Raw genomic sequence first — 6,765 nt, 5'->3', positions numbered from 1 at the left:
ACAAGTTTGCTTTGTGGCCTAAAATGTGGTCTATTTTGGAAAATGTTCCATGTGCTGCTGAGAAAAATGTATTGTCTAATGCTGCTGGGTGAAATATTCAGTAGATGTCTGTTAAATCTAGTTGGTCTATGCAGTTGTTTATATCTGCAGTTTCTCTGTTGAGTTTTTGCAAAGTTCATCTATCTACTGGAGAAAGTTGTGTGTTAAAGCCCTCAACAATTAATGTCTTTGGATCTATGTGGGATTTGAGGGAAAGTAGTGTTTCTTGGATAAATTTGGGTGCTCCATTGTTTGGCAAATAGATATTTAGAATTGTAATATCCTCCTAAAGGAGTGATCCCTTAATTAGTATGTACTGACCTTTTCACTAATTTTAATTAAAAGTCTATATTATCTGATATTAGGATTGCAAATCCTGCCTGTTTATGGGGGCCGTTTGCTTGGTAGATTTTGTTCCAGCTTTAAAATTGAAAATGTGTTTGTTTTTGTGGGCAAGATGTGATTTCTGAAGGCAGCAGAGAGAAAGATCTTGCTTTTTAATCCAAGTAGACAGATTTTGTCGCTTAATTGGAGAGTTAAGTCCGTTAATGTTGAGAGATAGAACTGACAGGTATTTGGGAGTTCCTGCAATTTTATGCACCTTCTTGGGGGCTGGGAAAACTGGGTTCTTCCTATGGTTCTTGGATTCTCAGTTTGGGTGCTGTTTCTTTGCCTTTATTGTGGTCTTGTAGGTTTTCTCCGTGTAGGACATCTTCAAGATGCTTTTGTAGGGCTGGTTTGGTGGAGATGTATTGTTTCAATTTTTCTTTGTTATAGAAGGCTTTTATTTGACCTCCGATTATTAAGGAGAGTATAGCTGGTTAAATTATACTTGGTTGATACTTGTTTGTCTTTAGGGCATGGCTTACATCATTCTAGGCTCTTCTTGCTTTGATTGTCTCTACTGAGAAATCTGAGGTGATTCTAATTGGTTTCCCTTTATAGGTGATTGAGCTTTTCTCCATGACAATTTTAAGGATCTTTTCCTTGGTCTGAATTGATCCTGTGTGTATTTTAATGTGAGAATTTGATGTCCTGTTTTGGTCTGGTCTATTGGGAATTGTAAAAACTTCTTGTATCTGAATAGGCCTCTCTTTTTGCATGTTTTGGAAGTTCTCTGCTAGGGTCCTGTAAAACAAATTTTCTAGACCATTGACTTCTGGTTCTAGGTATTCCTCTACACCGATTATCCTCAGATTAGGCCTTCTAATGGTGTCTTCCAAGGGTTGAATGTTGAATAGATCTATCATATTTCGTGGATTTGTCTTGGATGGTTGTATATTCTTTCTCGATAATATCTAGGCTGTCTTCTATCCTCAGGATTCAGTCTTCTTCATGGTCTATCCTACTATCCAAACTTTCTACTTTTTTTTTCTTTTCCTCTAATTGGTCGGCTTTTATGGCTTCAAATTCTTTGTTGGATCTTTGATTTATATCTTGTATGAAATTGTTTACTTCCTTAATTTGGTTTTCAGTGTTTATTCTCAAATCACTTTGTTGATTGGTTATGGTTTCCTTGTACTCCCATTCCTTCTGTTGGGATCCATTCAGCATTCCCTTTGTGGATTCCCTGACTTCTTTCACCTCTCTGTTTATGGATTCCATGGATGCCTCTAGTGATCTTTGTCTATTCTCATCCTGATCTCTCAATTCCTGTATTACTTTTGATTAGCATCCTGACGTTCATGCAATTCTTGTAGTTCTCTTTGACTGATCTAAGCGTGCTCACACAATTCTTTTATTTCTCTTTGAGTGTTCTCAAGCTGCTCATGCAATTCCTTTATCTTTATTGAGTAGCTTCATCACTCTCATGAGCTTCCTGTTTTGATCTTTGGTTTGCCTCCTCTCTCTCCCTATCATGCTCACACAGAGTCCTTTGCAAGTTTTCAATCTTTTTATTTACCATGTTTACCATTAGTGTTTGTAGAGCTTTTTGGGGGCTCTCCTCTGGATTATTCATTATCTATTCTGTCCACTGATTATCATGAGTGGAAGTTGAGATACTCGGACTTACCATTTTTCTTGTGTTTTTCCGACTTATTCTGCCCATTTGGGATGAGAGTAACTCCAGTTTTGTGCTAGAAAACTATCTTAAGGCAAGCATCAACAAAGTCTGTAGTTGCACAGTCAAAAGTCTGCAGCTACAATCTAGTTCAACAGGTATATTTTTCAACATGAAACAACTATATATTAATAGGCTATGAACCACAAAGAAGAATTTGGCAAACAAGAAGTTATTAGGTTTAGCAAGAGATGTGGGTATAAATAGGAATAGAGGGATGTGGAAAGGGAGAGGGAGAGCTAACTTAGTCCTAATCTCAAAGCACGAAATAGAATGATAGTAGAGACCGGGGAAAAAAGTAAGAGAAGAAAAGACAGGGAAAAATAGTAAAACAAAAACGTGAAAAATTAAAAAATAAAAATACTTAAAATTTTATATAAGCATATAGAGGTATTACATCTCTTAAGGAATTTAAGTCTAAGAGGTTTGGAATTCAGTAACAAATTTCTGGATTAAGTGTGTATACAATGGGAGATAAGGTCTAATAATCGACTACAGGTTTATCTGAGAAGGAGTAGAACAGTGTTAAATCATGTAAAGAAGAACGAAAGAGAAGAAAAAGTGAAAAGAATGAGAAAGAAAGGAAAAAAGGATCAAAAAGTCAGTAGAGCTAAACAAAAATGAAAAAAAACATACACACACATATACTCCTAAAATAAATATTATAAGAGGAAGAAAAAAAGTTAATAGAAAACTATCTTTTAAAGTTAAAAGTTAAAAATGTTCAAAAATTTTAATAAAAGTTACCAAAAAAGAGTTCTTTGCTTTTTGGGGGGTGAGATGGGAAGATGCTGTATCTCCCTTGTGTCCATAACCAGTCTCTTGTTGGGGTCTCTGGTCTGCTTGTGGTGTTTGATTTTCCTGTAGTTTGGTTGTTTTCTTAAGTCAGTTTGTTTCAGCAAGCAGAAAAATGTTTTGCTTTACCCAGGATTTTGTGATCCTCCTCCCAGGCTAGTTCAATAAGAGGGAGATCTGCTTTGATTATCACAAAAGAAGGTGATGGCTGTTTCTTCTAGTTTGGAGATGCTGTGATGGGGCTAGGTTCTGGGTAGAGTTGAGGCCTTTCAGCAAACAGTAGCTTTACCCTGAGGGGCTAGCTTCTGAGGCAGTCACAGAGTCCAGCCAGGAGCCATTCTCAGGGTTTATTGTTACTGAATTTCAATTGATTGTCTAGGCTGCTGTAGGGAGGGGGCAGCCTCTGGTTTTGTTTACCCAGTGAAGAAAGCCAGTCCTGGGGCTGGTGCAGGCCCAGACTGGGTCAAATTTCCCTGGGTGGAGCTGAGCCTGGCAGGTCAGGTTAGGTTCCTGTGACCTGCTAAATGGCTTTTTGATTTCATCCAAGGACTGAGTTCGAGCTAGTTGCTCAGCCAGGCCTTTGCCAGTATCAATGATGGAGATCTCTGGTAGTGGGCAGGGAGGGGTGACCTTCCCTTATGTGCTCCCTGAGAAGGAGTGAGGAAGTCAGGCTTCTACTCACACAGGAGTCTGATTCCTGGGTCTTCTCTGGTCTGGGATTTGAAGGATGAAGATGTCTGCTCCTTGTCAGTACTTGCTGGTGTTGAGTAGAATCCTCTCTTCTGCTGCATCTGGCACCTTTGTCTTAGACTCTTTGTGTTGCAGGTATGGCAGCTATGACCGCCACCACCCCTGCCACAGCCGCAACCATGACTGCTGACAAGTGCTCAGATTTGTCTCCTAGCCTGGATTTCCCCTCTCTGGCCTAACTCTCTGTACTGTGATGGCACACTTGGTGTGATTCTCTGGCTTAGGACTGTTCATTGGAGTACTGAAATTGCTTTCTATGTGAGAGCTTGTTTAGCTTCTAGCTTCTCCTCCACTATCTTCCCGGAACCCTAAGTTTAAATTTTAAATGATAAATTCTTTTAAAATCGTTTCACTCGGGCACAGGTATGGATAGATAAGTGATGTGGGCAGAATCAGAATTATTCAGAAGGTTGTAAGTGGATGCTTACCTAGTTTTCTCTCGGCTGGATCACAGAATATAGACTGTCCTAATTGGAAAAAGTTAGCCTTCCGAGGTTTTCTCCATATAAACACTCCATCAATATTTAATTAGAGGATTATTCAAGATTAGCTATATGTTGATTGATAATTACTGATCATGACAGAAATTTGAGGGAAAAAAATCTACACTTCAGTGAGGTTCTGATTTGTACTTCACAAACTGTTATGAAAGCTCTACATGAGAAATCTAGCAGCTGCATTTCTAAAAAGTCCTTGGGTTGTTACACTTTCTGATATTTTCTCAATTCAAGTACTTCTCCTTGGAGTTCCATACTACTCAATGATGCTGTATTAGCTCCTTGTTACAATTTGCAGACTGGTCATTTTGACGAAATTTGTGCTTTTCAAAATTGCTCTCCAAATTCCATCCACAAACTGCATACTAAATTTATCTGAAAAAATTTGTATCTGTTGATAGTGCATATACTTTTAGTTTTCATTACAAATATAGAATGTAGTAAAAATTCTCATAGCAATTATACTGCACTAGCTTGTGGGCAGATTCTAATGTAAATAATATACTGTGTTCATGTAAAGATTTTGAGTATCCAAAGTAATAAGCCTGTGGTCCTAAAACGAATACCTTACTTATATTTAGTGACAAACACAACTACAAATAAGTACAGAATTTTTCCTTGTATCTTTTTAATATATATTTTATTATAAATACTGTACAGAGTGGTTACAGTTACATAAGTAAGGTAATGAGTACATTTCTTATTGAGCATTGTTACCCCCCTTTGTTTTTCCCCTACCATCCCTTCCCTTCACACCTCCCCACCTCCCTTCTTCACCCATCCTCTGATAGAGTGTTTTGTATCTCTCATTGTTACAATCGGTTAAACAGTATCCTTTCCTTATATCTTAAATGAACAAATGCTGGCTTGATTTATGCTGATTGTACTTGTGTAGACACACCAAAAATCACAGGCCAAGTCCAAGTGCACATAAATGAAATGCCATCATTTTTTTATCAGTTGGTATAATTGTGTTCTACACATTTATTGACAGGTTACAAATTATTCTCAAACTTTAAAACATTAAAAGTACTTTCTTTTTTTCTTATTTTCTTGGCCAGGAAATCAGCAAGACCTCAGTCAGCATTTCTCATATCGGAATTATCTCATGGGTTAGTTAAATGTATATGTAGAGTCCAGTTTCCTGAGGACTATCTCATCTTCCTAGGAATTCATGCTGGCTGTTGGAAAAAGAGTAAGGATGCCATTTAAAGCCTTATAACTTTACTCTTTACCAGGGCATTGTCCTGCTACTTTGGTTGTTGAGCGTGTCTACAAGAGTTTGCATTCCATGAGGAGCAGGGAGACACCGTATGACTTATACTTACTGAGATTTCCAAGTGACTTGCTATCACTTGTACTGCATTTTGTAAGTCAAATCTCTCTAAAACTACCAGTTTTAAGAGATAAGAGGAGTGGTAAAATAACTCTAAGAGACAAATACATCTTCAACATATATTGTTCCAAGTATTCCATTTAAGGCATATTCAACAACTGGTGAAACTTGTGTTGGCTGTAATTATGTGTCTTTGTCTATGTGTGCATGTATACATGTATATATGTATTTATGTGAATAGTAACATACATGTGTATATTATGGCTTATATCATCATTTATTCCTTGCTAACAAATAAAGTAAGGAATCCCTAAAGATTTAACAGAAACTGTGTAGTTAACGTCTTAACTCTTCACTCTGCTTCTTTACACAAAGTCTTTGCAAATTCTCATTAATAAAGTTTCCATAAACTCTGAAATGTACATACTTAGCATTTAATGTCTGCTACCATAAATCTTAAATACTTTATAGAAAAGTTTTATACCTGCCTAACAGTCCTATTTTTGGCATATATAAGTAAAATCCAAAAATTAACCATATTTAAAACATTAAAACTTTAAAAATCCTTAACACTTCCTGCAATGTTCATTTTGACAGATGCCTTTTGTAGAATAATTGAATTCCTCCTCTTACACATCTCTTGAACTACATATATCTGGAATTATTTTGTTTTTGGCATGTCTATCTTGATTTTATTCTTAAAGGTGTGCTTATGTAAGACATACATGATTCTAAAATTTCACAACAATTCTTTTGAACTTAATTTTTATTGAAATGTCTAGTTTAATAAAATCAATAAAAATTATACTTTATATATAAAAATGTTCTGTGTTAAATTTAGCATCACATACTCTAACATTGGAACGACACAGAGAAGATTAGCATGCCCCCTGCGCAAGGATGACATGCAAATTTGTGGAGCGTTCCATATTTTTACAACAACAGATGCTGAAAGGTATGTGGCCACAAGGGAACCGTACTGCACTCTTAGTGGGAGTGTAAACTTGTTCAACTACTTTGAAAAGCAGTACGGAGGTTCCTCAAAAGATTCCACATAAAAGTCCCCTATGATATAGTAATCCCACTTTTGGGGATTTACCCAAATGATCATAAACAAGATCATATTAAAACTACCAGCACAACTATGGTTATTGCAACATTATTTACGATAGCTAAGATATGGAACCAACCCAGATGCCCCCATTAGATGAATGGATCAAGAAAATGTGGTATATATACACAATGGAATTCTATGCCTCCATCAGAAAGAATGACATTTCCCCATT

The 6,765-nt window shown here is 36.7% G+C and overlaps 1 non-coding gene across 1 annotated transcript; it reads left to right on the top strand.

Annotated features, from left to right (window-relative positions):
* The first annotated feature begins 6,307 nt into the window (after positions 1–6,307).
* LOC122095455 lies at positions 6,308–6,414 on the top strand. Its single transcript, XR_006145145.1, has one exon. It is a non-coding gene; the product is annotated as a U6 spliceosomal RNA (small nuclear RNA).
* The last annotated feature ends 351 nt before the right edge of the window (positions 6,415–6,765 follow it).

The sequence above is a fragment of the Dipodomys spectabilis genome, unplaced genomic scaffold, assembly GCF_019054845.1.
Source record: "Dipodomys spectabilis isolate Male_0828 unplaced genomic scaffold, ASM1905484v1 ptg000351l, whole genome shotgun sequence".
Taxonomy (NCBI): domain Eukaryota; kingdom Metazoa; phylum Chordata; class Mammalia; order Rodentia; family Heteromyidae; genus Dipodomys; species Dipodomys spectabilis.
Note: the sequence above shows the minus strand (reverse complement) of the source record. Positions and strands in the feature narration are given on the sequence as shown.